The sequence below is a fragment of the Artemia franciscana genome, chromosome 17 (assembly GCF_032884065.1).
Source record: "Artemia franciscana chromosome 17, ASM3288406v1, whole genome shotgun sequence".
Lineage (NCBI taxonomy): Eukaryota > Metazoa > Arthropoda > Branchiopoda > Anostraca > Artemiidae > Artemia > Artemia franciscana.
Genome location: NC_088879.1, coordinates 6266648 through 6293112, shown reverse-complemented (window position 1 = coordinate 6293112; position 26465 = coordinate 6266648). Strand labels below are relative to the sequence as shown.

The 26465-nt window shown below is 35.0% G+C and overlaps 1 protein-coding gene across 3 annotated transcripts in view; it reads left to right on the top strand.

Annotated features, from left to right (window-relative positions):
- The first annotated feature begins 6076 nt into the window (after positions 1-6076).
- The window catches only part of LOC136037746 (talin-1-like), a 206399-nt gene continuing 186010 nt past the window's right edge, over positions 6077-26465 (top strand). The window contains exon 1 of one of the 3 annotated variants that reach the window (XM_065720530.1): positions 6077-6244. The gene's annotated coding sequence lies outside the window, so the exon portion shown is untranslated. Of the gene's footprint in view, positions 6245-12681; positions 12824-17030; positions 17160-26465 lie in introns of those variants that run through there. The other 2 variants (XM_065720532.1, XM_065720531.1) reach the window with 2 other exon arrangements.

The window sequence follows — 26465 nt, the reverse complement described above, 5'->3', positions numbered from 1 at the left end:
TACCGATTGATGGAGCAGAACTTGTACGGTTAGGTCATTAAATATGGGGCCAACATTGTTCAGTAGCCTAGGTTAGTTTTAGATTATGACAACAAATTATGACAAACTTTATAGAATAGAATCCCCCTCCCCATTAAAAAGAAAAATATGTTTTTAAAATTCATGTTTTGGTATGCAAGCATGATTGGATAGACGAGATAATTGATCATTGACATTGATCATAGATCAACATTGATCATTGACATTGCATTATCCATCAAGAAATTTGAAGCGTGAAGGCAAGTCGTGTCCAGGGAGGGTGTTACTCAGTTTGACCCCCCCCCCCCCCCTTTTGAAGTATAAACAAATCTTGATGTGTTTTATAATTGGATTTATGTAATTTTTCCCCTAGAATAAATTCTTCTCCCCTCGAAATCCTTGCCTAAAACAAAGGTTTATTTTATAGCTCTTTGAGCTCGGGAGGCTTCAAGACATGAAGGCGCCTCTTTTCGAAGATCAATATCCTTTTTATTCCCAAATTTTTATTGGACCGTTTTATGGAAACATTTCAGCCAATCCCAGAAAGTCAGTTTTTCTTATCTGCGTTCTTCTTTTCTTCAAATGCGTCTACAAGATAATGCAAATTTGTCATATAGAAGAGTAATAATAATAATACAGTAATAATACAATGATTAAGGACTATAAAAGGCTTAAAAACCAAGGAGACATTTCTATCGTCTTATGGATGACGAGCTAAATTACAAATTCCAAGAGCCACTTTTAAGGCTTTAAAAGAACACTCCTTTAATGTTTCTCACTAAAATTCTCTTGTGTCAGCGATTAAAAATTGAGACTTAGTGTTCTTTATTCTAAGTTGTAAGTCAAACAGTAACAGCATATAGTCTTACATTAACAGTAATAATAAGTTTAACAGCAACGGTTCAACAAAATTCAATATTCTCCATTAATATTATCTTTCCTCAGTAAGGATAAATGGAAAAATTAAGAGAGAAAAAATTAGATTTAATTTGAACAAACCAGTGCTTTATTTAAATTAAATAAATTTGAAAAATTTTTCTTATTTTAATAACTTGAAAAATATTTGTATTTCAAGCAATTTGTAGTTTATTTGTCGTAACATCAACAAGAGCACAAGAAAATAAAATCACAAGGATTCAAACGTGTGCAATTTAAACAGTGTGGTTTTTATTTATTAAAACCAAGAAAACAGAAGAAGAAAATCATCAGAAATAGGAATAAGTAAAAAAAAAGGAAACTAAATATGCTAAATTTTTTCTCAATTTTGTAAATGGAAAAACACTGTGGTCAAAAAATACAGATTTATCCTGCTGTTTAACAGTAACAGCAAAGTGTTTAACAAAAACAGTAACAGTTAAAACACTCAAATGTTTTTTTTCGAAACTATAAGTCTAGCAATAACAGCAAAGAGTCTTACGGTAAAAGGAACAGTTCAAAACACCTAAATGTTTCCCATTAAAATTATATTGTTCAGCAATAAAAAAATAATATTTTATTTTCTTTATCTCAAGCTGTAAGTCTAACAGTAACAGTAACAGTCTAACAATAATAGCAGCAGATAAAAAAAAATCAATGTTTTTCATTAAAATTATCTTATCCTGGCAATATAAGGTTTACTTTATTTTCTTTATTCCAAGTTGTAAGTTTAACAGTAAACAGTCTTACAGTAACAGTAACGGTATGTATAATAGCAACGTTTTAAAACACTTAAATATCTCCTGTTACAGTTGAAAGAGGCCATGACAAAAAAAAAACAACAAATAAACACGCATCCGTGATCTTTGTTCTGGCATAAAATTCAAAATTCCACATTTTTGCAGATAGGAGCTTAAAACCTTTACAGTAGGGTTCTCTGATACTCTGAATCTGATGATGAGATTTCATCCAAGAAGAAGAGATCCTCAAATATTTTTTAATAGAAAAATAGGACAGGAGAAGGTTGTCCACCAGCATCCTTGAAAGAGTTATCAAACAGTTCTTGGTAACGAACTGTAGTAAGGAGCGATCCGCCTAATAACGAAACTTGTAAACGAAACTTTAAATAATGGGATTTTGATACTAATAGATACATCAAAAGAATCACATTTTTATGCTAATTTAAAATATATAAGTTTAATCAAATTTAGTCTTACTTATCAAAAATTACGAGCCTGAGAAAATTTGCCTTATTTCGAAAAATAGGGGGAAATACCCCGTAAAAGTCATAGTTTTTTTTTTCCTACATCAAATTTAACTAGGCTAGGATACCATCTATCCCCTCTTCTACCGACCTGGGCGTTGAAATCTCCTAGTAAAAATGCCATATTTCTACCTGGGACCCTGTCTATTTGCTCCTGTAACCAGTGGTGTCATTACATTCTGAGATAAAGGGGGGGGGGGCTAAGCAACCTCTATGGCTCCCCTAAAAATACCGGCTCACCGTTATTTAAGAGTAATATTTCTTCGAAGTGGTTAGCACTGGCCTCTCCCAAAATCGACTAATAATAGCTAGAAGGAATTTAAAAGTGTTTAATGAACACAGAGAGAACTTAAGCTGGAAAGTAATTTACAGTTTTATTGTGACACTGGGAATCAACAAGGTCTTATTTTTCCAAAAACATCAACCATAGCATCGAAATCTTACAATTTCACAAGTTTTTTCACTAAATATCAACATTAGATCTCTGAGCCTTTTGTCATCCATTGTTGATCTTAAACAAGTTTTAATCAGCCTTAGCGTTGTTGTTACGCTAGTTGCGCACTAGTTGTGCGCTGTTACGCTAGTCGGATTAAGTAAGTGCGGCGAATGAAAATCTAACGCAGAGATTGACTCTAGCAGTGGAAAAGCATTCATGAAGTGCCTTTCAAATTTGGAGCCCAATGTGCCTGTAAGAAAAATAATCCATTCAGAAAGTATTTTTGGCTGATTCTTTCACTTTAGAAAGATTGCTTTTTCTCGAAGTTGACAAGGCTGCAAAACGAAGTAAGTAGGAAGTTAATTCCTGTGTATAGTTTGGTCTTTTGCATGAAAAGTCAAAATTCTGAAAATTTGGCGAAAGCTCTTCACTGAGGCAATACTTACAATGAAATTCTTTTGGAAATCCTATGGATTTCATCAAAAACTTCGTCAGTTCATATTTCTATTTGGATCTCACGTAGCTGCAATAAGATTAGTAGCTCTAGATAAAAAAAACTAGGTCTACCTCATGCAACTGCTCAGACAGAGTTCATGGCATAAAAAAAATGTTCCGCTAGATAGAGCATAAATAAACATTCAAATGTTCAATGTCTCGTTGTGACTCCGTTGGCCTGGCCTGCCAATTCCCAGTCACTAGATGTTCAAGTAATTCAAAACGGACAAAATGCTGTTATATCTATTCAATACTTTCTTCACCGATATATTCCAATATTCTAGTATGCCTATCGCATAATAAATGATTTTTCCACAGGAAGGACAATTATGATAGCGGCTTGAGGATTAACAAAGAGTTGGTAGCTTATATCGCATTTCGCGAAAAAATCAGTGAATTCGCGATAATCAGCTCAGGAAGAATGAAGAAGGAACGTGCCATTCATTTCAAGTTCTGAATGCAATCACCCAACGCAAGGTTGAGTCTATGAGTGTGACATTTAGTGTAAATTGCATGAAGTGTAATTGCTTTAATATGGGCTTGCACACCTGAAAAGTGGCCGCTCATGACACTGTCTTGGTATTTTCACAGAAAAATTGAAAAGACAATAAAGTTTCACACCCCTCCCATCTGGATGTTGAACAGTAAATTTGCTTTCCTAAATTTTCTTGATTTGACACCAATTGATAGATCTGATTTTCCTTTCAATGCTCAGGTTGTTCTTGTATAGCTCTTATTTATTTGGTTTTTCTTGTTTTTATTTCGCCTTTTTTAATAAGTTGGTTCTAGCTACCAACTCATCCTCGTCGATAAAGCCTTTCGTTTATGAAGTCGAAATATCTGGTCTTTAATTGTTGGAACAATTTATTTTTAACTCTCTTATTAAAAAATGTTCTATTTTTTTTTTCATATTCTCACTTTGTTATAATCTTTGGTGTGTGAGATTAGGTGCCGTCTTTCAAGATCTTTATCAATCCTGTGAATTGTCTTTGTATATAATGTATTTTCATTATCTTTCTTATCCTTCCTCAAGTCATACGAAAAACATTAGTCTAAAATTCCCACTTTGATTTTCTCAAAAATCAATAAGTTAAATTTCAAAACAATTCAAAAACAAAATTCATGAAATAACAATTTTGAATGGAATCGAATTTCAAATTTCTAACCTCTAATCCATACATGATGAGGTGGAGGAACATTAAAGTAAAATAAATTATGCATAGTAGACATATCGCCTTTTACTAAATCAACACTATTGCATTGGCTAAGATCGTGGAAAATTTATTTGTTTCCCTATTTTAGTTTTGCTTTGGGATTGTCCCTCTTAAAAAAAAAGAAAAAGAAAGGGCAACTTTTATCATGAGGAAAATCAAAAATATGGGGTTCATAAAATCTCGGAATCTCAAGAGGGGGACTGTACATGAAAGTCCTTTTTCCCTCTGTGTAATTTTCAGAACTACCACACTTTTAAAAATGTCTGTTAAAAGACTTTTCACTACTGTTATGCTTAAACCAAAATTTCGATTAAGAAGAAAAACATAATTGATGTTTTCTTATAGGATTGTCAAATTCTAAGAATTTTTTAGTAGAGGGGGGGGGGATAAAATGAGCTATAACAAGAAAATATTGTCAAAAATGGTAGAAGATGATCTAAAAAAAAGAAAGGTGGGGTTAAGACGAAATTACACAGCATATATATACATATATATACTATAATATATATATTGTATTAGTTATTGCATTTCTGGTTGCATGTGAGGATATTTTTTTTAACCCTCTCAAGGATATTTTCTAAAAACAATTTATACTATTCCACAAAGCCTGTTTACTGTTTTCCTGTCCGAGTATCTAGATTGTTACCAGTGCCAGGTCCTAAAAGAAAAAGGGGACAATTCAGTAGGTCAAATTCGACTTTTTGGGTTACATTTGCATATGTTGAACAAAAACAAGTAATCGAACCTCTTGGCAATCTAAAGTGAATTTTTCGTGGCAAAGAATATTCTACCTTAGTGAATGTTTATGGGAAGCTAGAGAGAGGGACTTAAACATTTTGCGGTTACAACATAATGTCTGGTGCTTAGCCATTTAAGAAGTTTCTTTTACCAGTACATCTGTAGACTTCGGAAAAAAGGGATTTTCATAGGCATGTTCTGCTAGAACTACTTGCCTAAGAAAGTGCTTATTTAGGCATGGAGTTGTATTTAGACCTGCAAAAGGATAATAGTTAAATTATTCAGTATAGGAATATAGTTGGGCTTGCAAGTTTTTAGTATTTGAAAATTTGGAGTCAAATTCTTTTTCTTGTTATTCTTCTAGTGGTTGAAGTTTTGTTAGGCATTTTCTCTTCGAAGCTTTTTTTGTTTTGGCAGTTGAAACTGCATACTTCTTACTGCTGAATATCTCAACCTTAATTTTTATAGAAAATTAGAACCCCTTAATTTAATTTAATAGGCTTTTTAGAACCCCTGTTTTCCTATTTCGCTTGAGATTCTGTTGTCAAGACTTGAGTTAATCGCGTTGGTTTGGAGTTGAGGTCTTTTTCTTTGCGATGAGTTGAAATGACAATCATACAGTGCATGTTTAAGAGACTCATTGACATGGCAAAACCTGTAAAATGAAGCGCTAAGTTTCCTTACACTATCAGCATCTTTATTGAACTGAACTGAATGGCGTTTTATAGTCTGTAAGACAGTGCTCCCTTTTAGATGATCTGCTTCTAAACAGAATATTCGCAAACCACGTAAAAAATTCTGCAAAAAAGCTCAAACCTTAGAAGTTTTTGACAATCGTGATGTAGCTGGATAAAAATACAATAGACGCTAAAAAGCTTTAATGTGTCTAATATTCTATGATATTTACTTTTAAAAATGATTAAAGTAGTTTGAAATAAATCACCTAAGCAAATTTTTCAGTTTAACTTTAAAATGTTATTCAATTATTTTTGTATGTATTAGTATAGGGTGTGTTTTTAAAAATACATATTTTAAATCAAAACAATTTTGAAAAATTTACGAAAATTCTGTGAAAATGGTAGAATTTCATCTCTAATTTTTGTAAAAGTCATTGTTGGATGCTGAAGGAATTGAAACTAGTCATAAAGATTTTTAGTTTGAAAGGTAAGATATTTTAGTTACACAATCAGTATAAGGCATGGGTAAAATTCTTGTATAGCTACTTTTTGCTATCATGGAAAGGGGTTAGGTTAGGAAAATCAAACTTTCAGTAATGGATCAAGGGCCTTAAATACACTATGGGAAGGTATTGCTACTATGTTAACCCTCTTCTAAGTGATAAATATGCTTACTGGACAGGTTTATTACCTATGAAAATTTGATAAAACAACATTTTACCTTAATTTTTTGGGTAAAATTCTAGTTAATCAACTTCTTGCTATCTCAGAAAGGGTTCAGGTTAGGAAAATGAAACTTTCAGGGATGGGTCTACAGGCTAAAGTATGTCCCAGGAAGGTATAGTTCCTTTTTCTCTGCCTTTAGTTCTGAAAATACAATTCCTGTTATTTGAGTAGAATTTTGAGCCATATCAATGGTTTTTTTTTTCAAAATTTAGGAAATGTATTTGCATATCTTTGAAACCTTGTTAAATGGAATTGAGCAAAGTTATGAAGCTGAAAACGATTTTGTTTTACTTCAATTAAGCAGAAGATCTATTTTGCAAGGTCTCACTTTTATAACACAGATATTTTTAAAGGTCATCAAAGGTCAGGGCCCTCTAGAGGGAGAGGGAGTGGAGGTAGGTGCTTCAAAATACCTTCATGGGATATATTTTAGTCTGTAGCCTAGATTCATCCCTGAAAGTTTCATTTTTCTAACATAAACCCTTTCTGAGATAGCGAGAAGTTAATTAACTAGAATTTTAACATTTTTTGTTGTCAGTTTCTTTTTCTCTGGTTTTAGTCCTGAAAATACAATTTCTGTTTTTTGAGTAGAATTTTCAGCCATATCAATAAGTTGTTTCTAAATTTAGGAAATGCATTTTCAGATCTTTGAAACCTCTTAAATTTGGATTGAGTTGTTTTGTTGTTCTTCATGTAAGCAGAAAATCTATTGTATTTTGAATTAAGTGGGCAGCCCAGTCAAGGGTTAATTTTATCCCTTTGATTGCCGTTGTTACTGTCTGCCATTTATGCTACACCTTTCCGTGCATGTTTCTTTCTATAAATTTCTTTCTATCGTGCATGTTTCTTTCTATAACTAATCAGAGCTAGTTGTAATCCTTTGCCTTTTTCTTGTTACCCTGGAAATGGTGATGAATACTACTATAGAAGAAAGCCATTGATGCTATAGCATGTTTTTCGATTTCATTAAAGATTCTCTTTGGCAATATAGCAGTCAATCCAACTAGCTTAATTCTTGATCCTGTAGAATGATGGTAGAGAGTTTTTGGAGCTCCGTCAGTGGGCAGTTGTTAAAGATAGTAATAGTAACAAGGACTATTATCATAGGTAGCAGAATAGCACTACCTGAGTAAAGATCAAAGTGGGCACAATGTATTCTTTTTTTTGACCAAGGCACTATAGAAGGAGTTGTTTTAGAAACTCTGAAATGACCTCACTTGATTGCACATTCAAAGTTCTGGTGCTCCTTTTAGAGCCAAATTGATTTGTAAACCCCCACAACCCTTTGGGTAAGGGCTGTAAGCTAGGTAATTTGCCCATTGTTTACATATAGTATTTGTTATTGAGAAGGATGATTATGCTTGACCTTTAGTTTCCAAAAAGACAAAGGACGTTCAGGTGAGCTTTTCAGAGAATGTTGAGGGGAGTGTTGGACTAAATCAAAACATGTTATGTTTTGATAACATGTTTATGTTACAAACAGGTATAACCTCGGAATGACTGAGTATGTTAGTTAAGAATGTTAGGAAATTATGAGGGAGATGATTATTTGACCAAAAAGGCAATATTTGCACACTACTACCACCAAAACTGCTACTTCAGTAGCAAATACTGCTGAGGGTATTTAAGTACACATCTGAGGAAATTTCTAGTGGAAAGCTGAACTAAGTCAGGGCATTCTGTGTGCATTGTCGAAAGGGTGTATCAGCAATATTTTGTAATTTGAGATGAAATTTCAGGGGCTTCATAAGGGGGATGTTCAACTAACCAAAAGGCAACTGTTACTAGTGCTGTTACTGCTCCTACTATTAATTTGTGGTTGTTTCTCTAAGAAAAATCAGCTAAGAAACAATTTCTACTGAAATTTAGTTGATAAATTCAGTCTTGCTGTGAGATAATTCTGATTTTGTTTCTATTTCATGAAATCTCAACATCCAAATACAAGGGTAATTCTTAGTCTTGAAGAGACCCCTCTTCGATTGATAGGAATATGGTTAGGTGCTTTGCTTTAAGATTGCTCTAAATGCAAAGAATATTTAAGCATAGCATAATATCTGGTGAGCTCCCTCCTCCATTAAATGTTTGTTTGGATGTGAACCCACCAAAGACAATAGCTTTATGCTGGATCAAAAGTATAATTTACCATTGAAGTGGAGCCTTAAGGTAGAATAGAATAGACCATGTTCTCAAAGCCTGGTTTCATGTTCTTGACTTAAAATAGTTTTTGCTTGGCAGCATAGAATGAACCAGATGTCAGCACCATTAGTTGTCTCTAGAGTAGTCCCAGGCAAGGGTTGTAGCTTCATTTGGGTTGATACTTGGGGTAGTGAGCTGACCACAGATGATGTCTATTCATCTTATGTGTGGTGTTTCTGTGAGGCATTCCCAGCTGTTTATAGTTGGTTGAAAAGGGAAGATGAGTTAACCAGGTGCTTGAAGAGGGAGGAGATGGTCATGTCTACGCAGCAACCAAGACTTGAGCTGTTTAAACAAGAGCGACAGTTTAATGAACCACACAATCCCCAAGTTCCGTATGATATTGTTCTCAGAAGACAGTAGAATATACTGCTTGCCCTTGCCACCCTTGTTGATTTGCCTGTATCTAGATTTCCATTTGAGCAGCCAGTTAAACCAAGTTAGGTGACCTTCCTGACTGTATGAACATTCTGGCTACATACTTTTACAGGACGACAGAGGGCTTGGTCATGGGGCATTCCAGGCTTACCTGAGACGGGTAGGTCTTCAGCTATTTGAGCCTGAACAGCTGCTGTTCATTCATGGCTGAAATTTTCATTGACCAGAGGCATCTGGAATGCAACTTCTTGAGAAGTTGCTGCCCCTTACTATTGCTGCACTTGCATTAAATTTTAATTGATGTGTCTAACCCTACTAAATGTCAATTAAAGGCGTTAGACCTACCATATTTAAAAAATAGAATAAAAAATACAACTGCAGTCTTCAAATTATTGGCTACTTTACTTCAGAAGCGGCCCATATATTGATTGGTAACATCACCCTAGAAAAATTTGACATTTCAATTCAAATACTAATACGTTATACATAAAGACTATTACGGTAAAAGCAATGACATTCACTTAGTAAACAGTGACTAGTCTCCAATGTAGCCCAACATTTTGTTTTTGTTTTTTGCACATGGGTTATCATATAGTAGAGGTGGCAATAGAAAGATGGGAAAGGACTCGTTTGGCTGTAAATTACGAGTTCTAGTGCCTTAGGTGGGGCACTCTTCTGCCCCACATGACGTTCTATAACATTTAAGATGGCGGATTCAATTAAATTGGTCGAAAGGTCAGAAATATGTGCCTCTAGGAAGACAAAATTTCAAGATTAATAACCTATATAAAACAGAAGCTTCATAGAATCATTTTAATATCTAGAAAGGTAAACCTGTTACGCCATGCTAAAATTAGTCAGACAAGGACTTCTAAACCTTATGACTGAAGCTCCCAGAGTGAGACTCCTGAGCCCTTGTCCCTTCACATCCCCCTCCCCACTTTCGCAAATAAAGGCGTGTTATATATCTTTTGACTCAGCATAATTCGGGAACCTTATGGTCAATTGTGTGTATGTTCCTTCTTGAACCCCATGTGATCAGCAGTACTTACGCTCCTTTTCTTCCCTCCCTCTTTCCTGGTAATCCCCCACCCACATTCGCAAAAAAAAGGTGTGTTATATATCTTTTGACTCAGCATAATTCGGGAACCCTATGGTCAATTGTGTGTATGTTCCTTCTTGAACCCCATGTGATCAGCAGTACTTACGCTCCTTTTCTTCCCTCCCTCTTTCCTGGTAATCCCCCACCCACATTCGCAAAAAAAAGGTGTGTTATAGATCTTTTGACTCAGCATAATTCGGGAACCCTATGGTCAGTTGTGTGTATGTTCCTTCTTGAACCCCATGTGATCTGCAGTACTTACGCTCCTTTTCTTCCCTCACTCTTTCGTGATAAACAGTGCTTACATCCTGCCTCCAATCACATCTAGTCAACAGCGTGTACACTAAACAATAAAGTGAACTAAAAACTATAATAAAAACAATTCTTGCATCGTTACGTTCAGAAAATTTCTATTTGTTAGATTTTTAGAGTTGCTTCGAGTTTGACTGCTATTAGTAAACAGTGCGCACGCTTTAATTACAACCCCTTTTTTGACAATTTTGTGTATGCTCTGTCTCAGAACCCTTTTTGTAAGCAGCTCCTGCTCCTTTTGTAAGCGTCCTTTTTGTCCTCAATACCTCGCTGGTCAAGCTAAAGTATATTATTACTTCTATAAAAGCATCTTATTGGTCTAATCAAATGGTGACCGGCGTTTACCCTCTGTGGAAAATAACCCCTCCTCGGAAAATACCAAACCCACGTGGCTGTTTTGTCTCCAATCGCTCTGGGTTAAAAAAAAAAAAAAGACTAAAACTCTCAATTTCTGATCTAATGAGCTCACTTCAAAGTTTCTGCGACCATGAGGCGGGGGTGTGGATGAGGAAGGGGCAGCCTCCGTCCTATACTTAATAAATTCTGCTCACTTTGAGGCTTAATGTTACTCTTTACGTTCATAATAACAGTGTAGACCAGAAATATTTCCAGAAATCATTAAAGAGTAGATATCAGTTTGACATTTTTGATGCGTTTTTGAAGTTCCTTTTGTCCCCTCCTCCCCGAACAAAAATTCTGGCTACGGATTTTTTATGTATAGTCCCTGGGGATTATACATGGATTTCTACATCACCCTCCCCTCGTATCCTCCTTAGAACTAATTCTGTAGGCCTATTTATCTGATGGCTCAATGAAAGCTGGGATATTTTGGTGTTAAATGTACCCTTTGAGTTATCTCCCTCTCTACCTAATTAGAAAACAATCAGAGAACCCCATAGTAGAAGTTTAAATGCCTTTTTAAGTTTTGTAATCTGTCCATTACTTACAGATAGTATTTGTTATTGGGAAAAATATGGGCATTTTTCTTGGGGGAGGTTTCTGCCGTGGGGGGGGGTTCAGCGGGAGAAAATTTTTGGAATCATTTCCTTCAGCGGAGGTCAAATTGTCTGGCAAGAATAGGTAAGGGTGCCTATCAAAAGGTTCTACTGGATCTCAAACATATAAGGAGTAAAAGTTAAATGTCACGGAGATGATTCTTCAGACTGGGATCGATTCAATTTCTGTGGGGGAAAAAGAAGGGGTCCCTAAATTCTCGTCATAAATACATCTACCGGAGAAAGACGTTGGATCCCAAGGAAACGTGATGAGAAATAATAAGAGCTAGACTCACGGTTGTTCCTTTTTACTTTTACACTTGGTCCGACCTCTTTTTTTGAGGGGGGGGGTAGTTGCTAAGTAGGCTGGCTAAATTCTTTCAACTAAACCTTGTCAACAGCTATTGCTATGATTTCGGGCGTCTATGCTTCATTGGATCCCATGCGATGTTTTCTCTCTTTTTTTTTTGTGTAGTTTAATTTCAGTTAATAACGTTGTTCTCAAAATAACGTTTCAAAATTGTTTTCAAAATAAATTTTTACTATTTAGATAGACCAATTTAGTTAATCGTTACCATTCCTAAATCAGCTGGAAATAGTAATTTTTTCTCGCCTGCCAGTTTTTTTTTTTGATAGGCGTTTCTTAATTTTTGGTTACCATGGGATGTGGTTATTCTTCGTTACAATGGGTCGTGGTTCATTCTTTACTAGGTTGCGGCTACCGCTGCGATCATAATTAAAAAGATTCATTGGACATTCAGTTCCAAACACAATGAAAAAACGGTACTCTAAGGTGTTAGGCCATTCCTGAAGTCTCGCAATCCTGTAAATGTGTCCATAGTCTTCATTATTTTCATCAAATCTATTTTGGGATCAAAGCACTTCTACTAATCTCGTCTTTCTTTCGCTTATAGTAAGTCAAAATTTCTTCTTTTTTGGTGCAATCATAAAATTCACCATTATATGCTTTATAGAACGATTTAATAGTCCTTTAAAATAGGAACCTACAACCACTCTTAATTTTTTTTTTTTATTCTTATTCAGCAACAAGTAATCTGGATAGAAATATTACCTCAACTTTGGAACGTGGGGCGTATACTTCTTACCATACATGTAGTTGTGAATATTTTTTAATCTGCTTTATATGGACTGGTTCTTAAATGCTTGAAGCATTTCTGTGACGCGCTTTTATGTTATTTGACTAAACATTATGGCATATGATTCAGTCTACTAAATTCGATGTTAACTATAGCGAACAATATTTTTGTCGTTAGTCTTTAGGCTACTGTCTTCATTTTCGCAAATTTCCTTGCTTTTTTTCTAGTCTCTAACCTATGAGAATGTGCTGCCATTCCAAGTAAGTCTAATTGTTATTTTTAGGTTTTTATAGCCTGTGTTGCCAGAATAGGGTAGAAAATTCAATTAACTGCGGTAATTCATAAGATCTCAAGTCTAAAGACCAGGTCCGTATCCGGGATTTTTTTGGGGGAGGTGGGGTCCGAAAAAATTAAAAAATGTATAAAAAATTTGCGCATTCTCACTTTTGTTATGTTTTTACGTGTCGGAAAGACATTCGGGGGGAGTGGGCTCAAACCTCTACCCCCCCTGATATGGTCTTGCTAAAAACATGACTTATGATGGGTGCCCACTTTGCACCGCATTGTGTACATCTCAGAATGCACCCTGTACCGCACAATTTTGCCACACTTGGCCCAGTTTTCGCCACGCTTGGCTCGTGCCACCTGGTGTAGGTGATTTATGGGAGTGGGTGCCCCCTCGGACTTACAAGCGATCTAAAAAACTGAATGAGATTTTTGGAGTTAATTTTGTTCTTAATAATGGTTAATAGTTTGGACAGATTTTCTTTTAATATCCTGTCAAGACGAGCTCTCCTGTCAAAGACGCCCTCTTAAGTATCAGACTTACGTTATATCTTTTTATTTTATATTTTCTTTTCTTTTTATATATTTTTTTTTTTTGTCGTCGGGACACTCTTTAGCAGTTTTCTGTATAAATACATGGAAATAAGGTTTAAATATTTTGAAATATGTGCCTATTTTTTCCTTTGTCTTTATATGTGATGATTTGTTAGCATTTATGAGACCAAATTTGTCTGTGCTTGTGGTTTGTAAAGCGGTGACTGTGGTTAGACCATTGATATTGTGATGTAAAAAACGACAAAGCATCTTAAAGATTCTTTATTATTCGTAGGTGAGATCACTTTTTAGAAAAAAATTGATAACTGTCATTAAAAGCCGTAAGTTAGTTTAAACTTGAAAATTCATTGATTGGCTGGTTGCAAAGTAGGCTTAAAAATGGGGGGTAGATATTGGGATGAGACAGGGACGGGGCCACACCCAGGGACCTGGTCCAGATTTAAAAAAGGGGTGGAGGGAATCAATTATGGAAATGATTTTGAAAAAATGCAAAAGCGGTGGTTTTTCGTTACTGGGGAGTATTTTTGTGCTGCGTGATTGAAATTTCAGAGATCCTTAACTTTGGATTTTTGTCAAGCTTGGCTGAAGGACTGTTCACCAGGCACGTACGCAGAATTTTTTTTTTCGGGGGGCCAAAATCTTCGAAATAGCAGATATAAAGTAGCACTTTTTTTTATTTAGTAATGCAAAAAGCACCTATATCGGAAAATACAGATTAACCTTAATCTGTAGTATTGTAGCGGATGGGGGGAAGAAGACTGAAGCCTCAAAAGTACGTTTTAGGCTCAGGTTATGTTCATAGCGATTTAGAACCAGTGATTAATCTATTATATCCCACTGAAAGGGAAATTTTAGGGTTAACAGTGCAATATGGGTGCTGTGAGGGGTAGGTCTTCTAAGCAAAAACGTAGATTTTAATGAAGAATGATAGTTTCCAAAATTGATCCATTAAAAGCTGTACTTTATCCTGAAAAGGGGGGATAAATGCCCTAATACCAAGGATAATTCTATTTTGCTGTGGAAAGCAAACTCTCTTTACAAAAAAAAATAACAGTACAATTGCTAATTACTTCAAAGAGGGTAAAAAGTTAGACAGAAAATGGGTTAATAATTGGACAGTGACTTGACCGGGTAATTGCATGCTGTAAAATCCACCAAAAAAGGCTTCACACATGTATCTAGATTCTTAATGAATATCCTACTTTTGCCAGAAATCTCAAGAAACCATGGGGAAATTAAACATTTCACAATTTTTTTTGGGGGGGGGGGAGCGGGCCCGAAGCCCCCCCCCTGCGTACGTGCCAGCTGTTCACATACATATTTGGCTTAACTTCCATCTTGGACACTTGTCTACTCTGACCAATGGTCCAAGTCAGGTCGAGTTTCCATATATACTTTTGGTACTTGGTTAAAACGAGGTAGATCCAAGCATGAACTACGAGATTTTGTGAGTTTTGAACCCCCCTCCAACCGAATTTGCTGATTTAAACCAAAGGATTCTTTCTCAAAAAGCATGTCCATCTCTTCTTAATCTCAAGTCAGGCAAAATCAGCTCCTACTCACATATAGAATTTTGGGCATGGTTGAAACTATTACATCCAAGCATGAACTGCAAGATTTTCAGGCCCCTCCCCCAACCTCAATCCGTGGCTAGAGTTCATAAAGTCAATTCGATTTTTCTGATTCAAACTGTTTGCCATAGATTCCTTCCTAAAAAAGTAGGTTTATCTCTTTTTGCTCTCGAGAGTGGATTCTGTTTAATACAAACCCAGAGGAGAGAAGACTACCATGTCTTATGACCGGAGTTGTCACCTGGGTATTATTCACTTCAATATTATATTAACTAACTAACATTTATAGTTGTAGTTTTTGATGTGCTTAAACTTACCGTGTTTAATTATATTTGAAAAAAAAAGAATTTAAGCATTATAGTTTCAATAAGTCATTATGTTAGTCAATAAGTAGATAATTCGTTAAGCAAATACAAGCTTCAGATTTTCAATCCATAGGAAAATAAACTCTGTTTCATAGATTAGAAAAATTTGATAATCACCGTTTTGGAAGTTCAAAAGAGCGGCAACCCCGACTATATTTTTTTCCATTATTAAATTCTCTCTAGAAAACTTCTTGAATCTTTTTTTTTTTTAATCAGAGGGAGGTTATGTGCTCTGAAGCCAAGATAGTGCCTATAGCAGTTTTTTGGTTTTCCCTTACTCCCCTTTAAAAAATGGAAAATTCAATCAAATTGCACGGCTATTGGTTGTATAGTGGCTGGCGAGATCTTTCTTCAAAAAGCGGTGCTTTTTACTCGTTTCAGAATGACTACTCAGTTTTTTTTTTGTCAGAGTGAGATATTTGTTTTTGGTCACGAGTCTTCTCTGTTATCCAGAAGCTACAAAATGTGATTATCATACATGCCACCTAAGTTCAATGTTTTTCTTATACTGTTAACTTGCGTCACATGCTGTCAGTTAGCGTAGTTATCATCAGTAGCTGTCAGTTAGTGTTGTCTTTTTCAAAAGTTAAATAGGTACTTGTGTATTATTCAGAACACAATCAATAAGTGAAGTTAGGTTCTCTCGTGAAACAAACTACGATGCAGGTACATTTTATGAGAAAGTCTGGTTTCATAGGCACAAAGACAAAACTCAATTTCGTTTGCTACGCATAGTGATAGAAGATAGTGTCTGAACATGGATTTTGAAATGAATATTTGGCATTTGCCAAAGACTGAAAAAGAGGCAATTATTTTTTCCAGGATAAGGGGTTGTTGCCCACAACAAAACAGTCAATGGACACAACATGACTTTCTGGGTACATAATTCTAAGTTGTAATTTTACAATTTTCCTAATAAAGTATTATATTTTCATCATATTTTGTTTCATTTCATTGGCTTTATCAAAAGTTAGGGCTATGTATTTGCACATTAGGGATGGGGGCGGGGTACATTATATCAAATACCTAACTTAACCTAACCACCTCTTCACTTACTGAGTGTGTTCTGAATAGTACACAAGTACCAAAAAAAAGTAATCAAAAAGCATGCTGCACACCAAACAGCTTAAAAAGGTGGAACTTTACTTTGAAGGCGTAGTGTTCTTGGGGAGCCGACAGGTTTCTAACGTTTTAATTTTTATGGTTAAAAAGCTTTGTCAAATTTGACCAGTTTTGCTTTTATATTTTCACTCCTCAACAAGACAACACTGACGAAAATGTGATACTGCCCTATTAACTTAATAATTTTGAAACTAGCAAAAAACAAATCTTAGAAAACTGTGGTTACTAGGCACAAATAGACCTTAAACAGTTCTAGGGGGCAAGAAATATTTTATTTTGGTATCGTTGATACTTTAAAAGGATTTATTTAAAAAGTGGAAGCATCAATTGTTTGTTTATGAGAAATCTGCATAATATACTAATATTGTCATAATGGATGTAAATTTGAAAGCTAATATTAGATAAATTATTCCTGATATCAATGCTGTTTCCTTAATACCATATCATGAATAGTTTTAGCTTCAAATCACTTTGGAGGAATAATGGTTAATGGTTTCCGTTCTTGAGTTTTGTTTAGGAAAAGGCTTTCCGGGCTTTAAGCTATTTCTAGCCTCGCGTCATCTGTGACAGCTCACATGAGGACGTCCATATGTCTTTAGTTCAAAGCGTAAACTCTTGGAGACGGTTCATTTTTCTTTAATTTCTTTTCGGATTATTTCAATATTTATTCTGGATTTTTTGTTGTTATGAAATGAAGGGTAAGTTATTTTGGTAAAATTCTAGTTTAGTGACTTATTGCTATCTCGGAAAGGGGCTAGGTTAGGAAAATGGAACTTTCAGGGATGGGTCTACAGGCTAAAGTATGTCCCGGAAAGGTATTTTGAAGTACCTGCATCCACTCCTCCCTCTAGAGGGCCCTGAAATTTGCCTACATGACAGGTCTATACCTATTGAAATTTTGACAAAACCACATTTTACCTTAATTTTCAGTTACTCAGTTCCTTTTTCTCTGCCTTTAGTTCTCAAAATGCAATTCCTGTTATTTGAGTAGAATTCTGAGCCGTATCAATACTTTTTTTTCAAAATTTAAGAAATGTATTTGCATATCTTTAAAACCTTATAAATTGGGATTGAGCAAAATTGTGAAGCTGAAAATAATTTTGTTTTACTTTATTTAAGCAGGAGATCTATTTTGCAAGGTTTCACTTTTATAACACACATATTTTTAAAGGTCATCAAAGCTCAGGTCCCTCTAAAGGGAGAGGGAGTGGAGGTAGGTGCTTCAAAATACGTTCCCGGGACATACTTTAGCCTGTAGACCCATCCCTGAAAGTTCCATTTTCCTAACCTAACCCCTTTCTGAGATAGCAAGAAGTCACTAAATTAGAATTTTACCCTTATTTGTATTGCTCATTATTGTGCGAGCCTTTCAGATTCTGGTTTACCTAGTTCACTTTTTAGATTTTTGAAGAGAATAACTCTGTTTTTCGGTAAATGGCTTGTCAAAAAAAATCTAGGATTTCTTGCCGTTTAAGGGGATTGGATACCCTATAGGATAACCTTATCTCGTCCATTGAAAACTTTTTCAGTTTATGTCGCCAAACTATTTGGAATTAATTGGACGGTCTTGCCCTAACCTGAAAAGCTTTGGTAGGATATCCAAATACACGACAGAAAACAAAAAGCTGATACCTACTTTCATGAACGTTAGATAAACCCATGTTATTATCCAGTTATTATCCATGTTATTATCCATATTATCCATATCATCCATGTTATTATCCATGTTATTATCATTTTATTAGGATATCCAGATACACGACAGAAAACAAAAAGCTGATACCTACTTTCATGAACGTTAGATAAACCCATGTTATTATCCAGTTATTATCCATGTTATTATCCATGTTATCCATGTTATTTTCATGTTATTAGGATATCCAGATACACGACAGAAAACAAAAAGCTGATACCTACTTTCATGAACGTTAGATAAACCCATGTTATTATCCAGTTATTATCCATGTTATTATCCATGTTATTATCCATATTATCCATGTTATTATCCATGTTATTATCATGTTATTAGGATATCCAGATACACGACAGAAAACAAAAAGCTGATACATACTTTCATGAATCTTAGATAAACCCATGTTATTTCTCCCATTTTGTGCTGGAGTTAGAGATATTCAGATATAATGAAACTCACATCATTAGAAAGTGGAAATGTTTTTTTTTCTATTGAATGGAGCAGAATTTTCAGGAAAGGGCAGTCGCTAAACATACTCACATACACTTGCTTGGGAAACATTAAAACGTAGCTCAAAGCAAGCATCGTTTGGATAATTTGTCTACTTTGAGAGTTCCCTGTTGTGCTACCTGTCTTGATTGAAAGCAGGGGCTTAATTTGCTATGGAGCAGGAGACAATTGCTCCTCCCAAACCTCGGTTTGTGCCCCCCCCTCAGCTGAAATTTAGTTTCTTTAAAAATCTTGTCAAAGCTAAGATAAGGCTAGATAATTTAAACATCATCAGAATTGGATCACTTTTCTTTTGTATATATTTACCTTTATTGTACTATAAAGTATCTTTGAAGTACTTTTATAGTACCATATAATACTTTAAAAGTACCATATAGTACTACTAAATGGCTCATTTTTAACCTTTTTGTCATTTTCATTTTATTTTGGAAAATTGACTTCAACTTTGCCCCCCCCACCTCTCACCCATGATTTTGTCGAAATTATGCCACTGATTGAAAGCCTTCCCGACACAGGATATTATTCCTTCTGTTATTATATTATTATATCTGATTATATTATTTCTATGCTGTATGTACGTTGAATAGACATCACTTTGCTTAACAGTTAGTGAGAGATTACATTGTTCTTTATTGTCCCATTGTCCCATGGGACATTGTTCATTGTCCCATTAGCTGTTGAAGTGTTGATACATTTAAGATTTTTTATCAATTTTTTTTTCGAAAAAAAAAAATTTCGAAAAAAATTTTCGAAAACCAAAATTGCTCTTAGTTTTTTTCAAAAAAAAAAAACAAAATCGCTGAATATTCTGTGGTGCTGGTAAAATTTGGTAATGGGCCCTTTGTTCTCGAGAAGGAAAGTTGATGCCGAGGCCGCAAAAAAGGACTTTCAAGGCATCAAGAACAAAAAAGGTCCCCTGTTTAATTATCATTTTTTTTTACGAAGTCTTATCCGGATGTCTAACTAACAATGAGTTTAAAACTCTTTTTTAAGTTTTTTGTATTTTTTTTGTGGTTTTTGTTTTTTTTATGCCAAAATCGCTCTGTGAATTTGCTGTGGTGTTGGTAAAATTCGGTAATGGGCCCTTTGTTCTCGAGATGGAAAGTTGATGCCGAGGCTCGAAAACAGGACTTTCAAGGCATCAAGAACGAAAATCATCTTTTTTTTTTGTTTAATCATCTTTTTTTACGAAGTCTTATCCGGATGTCTAACAAACAATGAGTTTAGAACTTTTTTTTAGTTTTTTAATACTTTTATACTTTGTTGTCGCAACTCCTTCACGTGTGGAATAAGATTAATGTTTAAAATTTCCTAACAGGCTAAACGTTTCGGATATCCTACAAATTTCCAAATCGGATATCCTAACAGGCATACAAATTTTAGGCATATCCTTTTAGGCATATTTTGGGTAATTCTTAGGCAAATCCTTTAAGCATACAATTTTAGCTACAAATTGACGGTTGTGTAAATGACCCACTCGCCCTGAAATCCTGCGATTAACTGTTTTAAAAATATTAATCCTAGACACTTTAATCATTGGACACTTGCAATTTCGCCCATGATCATTTTTAATATAATGGTCACATATTTTGGGGTCATCTTTAAAATACCCAATCTGTATTTTTACCATTTTTAGAACAATTTTCAAATAAACTGCTTATTCTTTTTGCTTTTTTGAACAACTTGTATCTTCCCTTAAATTTTGAGTTCGTATCCAAGTACAGATGCATTAAGACCAGTGTTGCCAACGCAGTGAAACTATACCGTTTTGGGTACAATTTAGAGGTCCTAACACAATGCGGTATATTTGAATTTGTTTGGTACAATGAATATTTTCCAATATTTTTCAATTTTACCCACTCCTTTCTCACTCGGACATCTGTCCAAGTTTCAGTCTGTCGAAAATTTTCTTCTTTTTATGGTAAATTTTAACGTGATGTACAGATGGTAAAAGATGATCTCTTGCTATGCATTTTTAAGTCAGAAAACTGGTACTCAGTATTTCGAAGTGTTGGCAACGGTGTTTCAGACTGATATTTTTTTTGTTGATCTAGTTTAAATTTTCTGATTAAAATTAAACTTTCGCTGGTCTGAATTTTAACGTTGATCTAACAATGTCCTTCAATGAAATATGTATTTGCCAAGGGCATATCCATGATTTTTATTTGGGGGGGGGGTATAAATAATCTTTAAAACGTACCAAAAATTTGTTTATATGTATTTTGTTACGTTTTTACGAGTTGGAATATTTTTTTTTTTGGGGGGGGGGGCAGGGTAAAACCCCGTAAAACCCATTCCTGGATCTGGCCTTGGTAGTGGCTTAAAATGAGTTTAAAATGAGCGGAAGAAGAATCGGAAGGATTTCCGGAAATGACTGAAGAATGTAAACCATATTTGCTTTTTCCAGTCATGTGAATTTTTGGCGTTAGTTTGAGGAGCTCTTATCTCTTGATGAGTACCACGTGTTTGTCTTTAGATTAAAATATATTCTGAGCGATTGAGAAAATTAATAGAGATCAAGTTTGTGAGTAAGTTTACCTTCGCACAAGGGGGTGGCGGAGGATAGGTGCAGGATTTTTGCGTAAGTACACTAAGATCCTCTTTGAAAACACCATGAAAGTACACTAGAGTGTATAAGAAGATGGGTATTTCGAAAACCCGCTATTCTTATATTTGTTGCCCTCCGCCCCCCGAAAAATAGACTAAATTACTCAATATTTCCACTTTACGTACTTGTTATAGTAACATTACTATTTTGTTCCAACTCTGGTGGTTTTTTTAATTTTGTTTATTTATTTATCTTTTTGCAAAGATCGCAAGAAAATGGATGTTTAAATGGGCCTGTCACGTGGAAAGTATCTACGTTTCTTTTTCCTGTTGGCTGAATGTCATGTATACTTTGAGTTCCTGATAAATACAGGCAAGAACCCAAAGGTGGGGGGGGGGGTCGCCCGTGCCTTCTAAAATCAGTAAATGTTTATGCTTTTGTCGATAATTCTGATATGATATCAGTTGGGAAGGTAAAACTCATTGGTTTAGTTTGTGCCGATGAATTGAGTGTCCTTTAGAAAAACAATCTAATCGTTGTGGACTATGTCGTCGAAGGGAGGGGGGGGTTATTTCTAAACAAAATTTTCCGTGTAAATTTGGGTCCGAATAGCCAGATATTTACGGTTTGATTCTCAGTCCGTTCCGAAAAAGAGTTTATTGACCCCTTTTGGGCTCAACTTTCCCCTTGGCCTGAGAAATTTCATATATAAGTTTTAAGCCGGTTGAAAAAAAGTTGTTTTTTTACACACATTTTTAAGGTGTCTATGTCACCAATCTACTTTTATTTGTACATTAAGTTCATCTTGGCCCAGAGAATTACTGCTCCAAGTTTCAAACTGATCAAGGACAAAGGTTTTGTGGCCAATTTTCCGTTCCCCTAGCCCTTTTTCAGTAAAATATGTGTGAACCTCTTGACCTCGCGAACGATCTTTGTAGGTTTCGAGCCAATAATACATCCAAGATCAGACTTACCCCCCCCCCGTTTTCCTTTATAAAACCTACCCATAAATAATTGGCTATCTGGCCCCCTGTTTTCCACTACAAAAACAATATGTAAATAATTAACAATTTAAACTATTTTTGGCTCTTGCCCGAGGGATTGTGGGGTTTGTCGTTCTTGGAGGCATAGTTGTTGAATCTTTCGACATTTGTGAAAAGAATGGTTATCTCGAATTTTTGATCCCATATCATTGGGACACAAGGAGGATTGACTGCCCTCCAATCACTTTTTTCCCTTAAAAAGAGTAGACTACCAGCAGCTTCAATTTCCGATTAAATAACCACCCTCTAAAGTTTTTACGACTGCCAATACGAAGTGACCATATGAAATGGCCACTTCCTTACGAAGTGGCCGGGGGAAAACACATGAGAAGAACCTGACTTTACTAAAGTGCTAGGCCATCACCTACGATTCTCGTCAAGGGTGTATCCAGGTTTTTTTCGGGGGTTTGGGCATGGGGCACAAAAAATTGTTTATACGCATTTTTGTTACGTTTTTATGAGTCAGGCATTGGGCGGATTCAAATCCTGAACCCTCCCCCCTGGATACGGCTTTGATTTTCATATAGTTTTTTTTTTCTATTTTGAACTGGTGATTTGAAAAAAAAAATCTATTTTGAAGGGCTAGTTTGAAAAGAAAGCATAAGCGAAACCATTTATGCGTTCGTGGTAGGATAGTTTACTACAAGCCGGTCCTTGACTCAGCCATATGTTTTTAAGGGAAAATTAGGGCTTTGGGCGTTTGACGTCAAAGACTTCTACTCTAGTCCTAATTCAATCTCTATATTCATAAATCCTGCCAAATTTGTTATATCTTTTTGGGTGTTCCTTTTGGTAACTTTACGAGTAAATCAATTGGCAATTACACGTTTGGTTTGGCGAGAGATAATGTCTGGGATGCGTCAGTAGGACCAAAACCCGGCGAATTTGCTTTCATAGAATTATATTCGCAAAATTTTTATTCTTTTGCAGTAAAGTATAGAATTTTATTCGCAAAAATTGGTTTTATACTTGGATAACTCGGCCACTTTATAGCGAAAAACATAGTGTAGACAGTATGTTAATATCACCAATTCTCTGAATGTTGCTGGAATTTATATAATAGATCTTTCGAACATTTTGCCATTTGAAAATAATTCAGTCGTTTTTTTATTTAGAACAAATTTGGCAGTTTCGGCTTTCGTGTGAAAAATTGGCCGGATTTCCCCGAATTCGAAAATCCCGAAAGAATTATTTGAGTATGTTTTAGCTCGATTTATTTTTGGATTTTTAAGGATGATGGTTATTAGCAGAAGCTCTGTATATAATTCCCGACCTTATCGGGAATTATTATTTGACGGGACAACTTTCTCTTTTTTCCATCTATGCGAACAAATTACGCTCACAAATTGGTGATTACTTTGTTGGGTATTGATATCAATTGTATCATTTCATTTCATGGTAATTACTTGTCCTTTGACATAGTTTAATTTGTGTTTCGAATCATACTTAACTTTATTTAACTAGAAACTGTATGAATCGGCCTCGTCAATAGTTTTTTTGCTGCATATGTTAATGCAGCAAAAGCAGAGAGCTATTCATGTCAAATTGATACTTTGATTGCAAAAACAAAAAAAAATATGTGTTTATGCAAAAAGAAAAACAGAGCCTTAAATTTCTTATGTAAGAGAAGTCAAAACGCTGCTGAATATATATATATATATATATATATATATATATAGCAGATGAAAATAAGAAAAAAAATATATTGCTTGTTTGATATTGATACACCTATTATCTGGTGGAAATTATCTGCAGAATTATTATATTTTTAATTTGTCTGAATTAGTGTGCCATAAATTAATGTTAAAAAAAATCTGCGGGTGCACTGGCTAGCCGCAGTCAAACATAAATAAAAAAAATTGAGCAATTGAACGAATTTTAAAATAAAAAAAAACAACAAAAAACTGTAAAATCTAAAATCATAAATTATTCTTAAAAAAAAATCTACGGGTGCTCTGATTAGCCGTAGTCAAACATAAATGAGAAAAATTTGAGCCATTAAACGAATTTTAAAGTCAAAAAGCTAAAAGCAAAAACCTATAAAACTAAAATCAAAAATTATAAATTAATGTTAAGAAAAAATCCACGGGTGCACTGGCTAGCCGTAGTCAAACATAAATGGGAAAAATTTTAGCCATTGCACAAATTTTAAAGTCTAAAAACCAAAATAAAGAAACTGTAAAACTAAAATCAAAAATCATAAATTAATGCTAAGAAAAAAAATCTACGGGTGCACTGGCTAGCCGTAGTCAAACATGAATGAGAAAAGTTTGAGCCATTGGACGAATTTTTCTTTGAAATTCATTTAACTTAACTGGCAAAGAATTCTTTCGATTTGTGTTCTTATTTTGTTTGTTTGATTATGTGTATTGTAGGACTTATGTAAATCGGGTCTCGTATATTGTTCGATGGCAAATTAGTATTTGTTGTTTTTTGACATTACTCTTTATGTCTAGGGAATATGCTTAGGACTTATTTTGACTTTACTTCTAGGGAATGTGCTTGGGAACGATTTGACTCTTAAATTGTTTTTGGAACTCAAAATTAAAATAAGTTGACTTTGTCGGTTTTTCTGTTTAGATTATTACCTATCCATAAAGGCCGTATCCAGGGGGCAGGCGGTCCGACTCCCCTGAAATGTTTGTCCGACTCGTAAAAACGTAACAAAATGAATATAGACAAGTTTTTGATGCGTTTAAAGTTTTTTGAACCCCTCCTCACCCAAAAAAACCCTGGACACGACCCCGCCTATCCATATCAAATCCCTTATCACTACTCAATATGGAAGCGGTAATTCAGAAGGGGCAATACGACATTTTAAAAGAAAGGTTAGATTTACAGTCCGTACACTTAAGTAATTATATTAAGTAAGCTCCACTCAGTGGTATAATATGTTTACTCCTATCTTATTTGGCTCTTAATCTATTGAGAAGTTTTATCCCCCCCGCCAAATCTCCAAAATGCTCTATATCATTCGTTCTCATTCATACAAGGTTAGGAAGTGGAACGTCAAAATTGTCATTGCCACCCCTCAGCTACCTAAGTAACAAGACATAAAGGCGTAATTTTCTGCTTCCATTATCATGACGTTTAACTTGATACTGTTATAACGTTATCAAGTCATTAACGTGTAATACGTTATTGTGTATAATAACATAATAACGTGATTCGTTGTAAATCCTGTAACGTTTTTTAAGCTACGATAATCGAATGGTGGTGCCAATCTCCCTCTTGACTGGAAGGGTTTGAGTTCAAACCAACATATGGAAACAATATCGAGTGTTACTATTGATACCTATTAGCTGATCATTAAATAAAATGAAAAAAAGAGAAAAATTCAGAATAGTTATTCTAACACTTTTACGTATCCCTTTGCTAATAGCTACTTATTTTGCTAACGCGAAACAGCTCAGCGGGGCCGTATCTAGGAAGAGGGGTTATGTGGTTTACCCCTCTGAAACCCTCGTCTGACTCGTACAAATCTACTTTAAAATATTTTTTTAGTATGAATAAATTTGAGTAATTAATTAATTAATTAATTTATTAATACATCAAACGGTAAGCAATAATCCTTGTCGCTATTGACACAAAATAAGAAATAAGCTAATTAGCAACACTAGCAATACTTATGAATATTAGAAGAAGATATGTTAGAAGAAAAAAAAAACAACTTCCTATCCAAAACTGATAAACTCAAACAAAATTTAGAACCAACGACTTCAACGGGTAAACTATTCCAAGGTGAAACGGCCCTACTAGAAAATGAACATTGCTCTATTTTCCTATTTGATTTGGGGGGGGGGGGGGTACAGTTTGTAATGGTATTGGCGGGCTGTGTGATAGTGACTGTATTTGAAAAATGAATCAAGATCTAGGTCATCTATGCCTTTAATAATACGGAATAGGTTGATGAGGTCACTGCGACAGCGTCTGAAATTTAATGACGGAATACCAAGTCTAGGGGAAGGGAAGTCTCTTTGTAGGGAAGGTGCTGAAGGTAAGGAATCGTCATTGGTGCCCTCCTTTGTACCTTTTCTACACGAAGCTCATCCATTATATTTAATGGGAACCAGACGAAAGTGTTATATTTGAGAAAAATTGGAGAAAATTTTGTTGTGTTTTATAAAGTTTTGTGTTCCCCTCTCCCGAACAAAAATCCTGGACACGGTCCTGCCGCTCGCATATGTTAATGAAGGAAAAGCAGAGAACC